At 33.2% G+C, this 1,743-nt stretch overlaps 1 long non-coding RNA gene across 1 annotated transcript; it reads left to right on the top strand.

The window, feature by feature from the left end:
• Window positions 1-332: 332 nt before the first annotated feature.
• LOC133822140 (uncharacterized) lies at window positions 333-1,458 on the top strand. Its single transcript, XR_009887808.1, has 3 exons — window positions 333-496; window positions 577-652; window positions 1,108-1,458. It is a non-coding gene; the product is annotated as an uncharacterized LOC133822140 (long non-coding RNA).
• The last annotated feature ends 285 nt before the right edge of the window (window positions 1,459-1,743 follow it).

Below are 1,743 nucleotides of genomic sequence, written 5' to 3'. Positions count from 1 at the left end.
ATACACATATAATTGAGGTATGATTAAGTAAAAATGATTTTAGAACCATTAGATCAAGTTTTGATGGGAGGTATACATAATCAATGGTGTTGACGCAAAGTCAAAACGAGCTTATCATAAGTGCGCTACGCTCAACAGGTAAGCATAACTATTGTGTATGAGCTCATATGGACCAAATGTTTGGTGTGAGTGTTTCACACATAAGGATAATAGGCCTAGCAGATGATTAAGTTGAAATTATTGAAGTGATAAGGTTTTCATAAGTCAAAAAGTGAAATGATAAGGTGAAATGTGTCAAATTTTGATACAATAAGGCCAAATCATTGAAAATAAAGGATTGTCATCAACCTTATCACTTTCCACGACCAAAGACTCTGAAAAACAAAGAGAAAATAAAACCAAAAACATTTCTTGGCTGGCTTGAAGAGATTTTAAGGAGATCCAAGTTAAATCAAAGCTAAAAAAGTGGATTAAGCTTAGTTTTGGCATTTTTATGGTATGTTCTTGTACTTGGAAGTTAAACCACGTTTTTTAATTTTTCTGAGAGCTTATCTATGGTGTTTTATTTTTTTTAAGATATTTCTTGGTGGTTTCCAAGTGGTTTGAGGTTTAGAAAAGCTAGAAGAGATTGTTTTCGCCGAAAAGTTGCTCGGTAAGTGAAATTTTGAGTTTTATGAGGCTTTTGTGGTTCTTGGAGTACAAATTGATTTTTGGTAATTTAATTGAGTTTATAAGAGGGTAGATATGTTTATAAATGTTTGAATAGATGTGGAGACTTATTTAATTGGGTGATGATCTTGGAAATTAGAATTTTATCAAAATCGGTATATGATAACTTTGTGATGAATTATGTTGGTATCTGGGATATGTGGTTGTGGCAGGTGATTTGATGTTGATTACTGATTGATGTTGATATTTGGGGATAGCTAAAATTAAGGGGAAGCTCTGTCAAAATTTCTCCAAGTGTCTAAGATAAATCTAACGCTCGATCTAAGTAGTTTGATGCAATTTAGGCATGATTTGGATATGATGCTTTATGGATATTTTTAAACGATAGTTCAATGCCTTACTGCCATCATTATGATGTGAAATTCATGCCATTGTTAGGATAAGCACATCAACACCTAAGACACTACTTGTTACACGGTGAAATATATTTTGGACAGAAGGTAAGTAAAGTATTCAACTACAAAACAAGAATTACATGTTATGTGAAAGTATGCATTATATGAATATGTTGTGAGTAAGTGGTATTAACATACATTGACACTTCATCATAAATTTGTATGCATGACATAATAATGATATGGTGAATTATTGTATGATATAAGACCATGCATGATTAATTATGTGATGCCTTGGCAAGTTTTATGCAACATAAAAGTAAGTTGTAATAAGAAGTTTAAGTTCATTGCCACTGTTTTGAAAAGGCAAGTGAGAATGTAAGTAAGTGTAAACGGAGGCTTATAGTTAGCTCATAGTGGCAACCTAATAATTTGGGCTAGGTTTCAGTGAACCAATTATATTGTTTGTCATGTTCCAGTTTTTATTTCTCCTCCATATGAGTTATTGTTATATGTATTGACATCACAGTGTGTGGCCGCCTTAACTCTTGTGCCCGATAGGGCAACGATGGAATAAGGTTTTTAATGCGCCCTATTGTGGTGATAGCTAGCTGGAGGAGAACCCATGGAGTTTTATATTATATGTGTAACAAGCCCTGCAAGCATTGGCCTAATAAAA

This window comes from Humulus lupulus, chromosome 3, assembly GCF_963169125.1.
Source record: "Humulus lupulus chromosome 3, drHumLupu1.1, whole genome shotgun sequence".
Lineage (NCBI taxonomy): Eukaryota > Viridiplantae > Streptophyta > Magnoliopsida > Rosales > Cannabaceae > Humulus > Humulus lupulus.
This window is presented reverse-complemented; position numbering and strand designations above follow the sequence as displayed.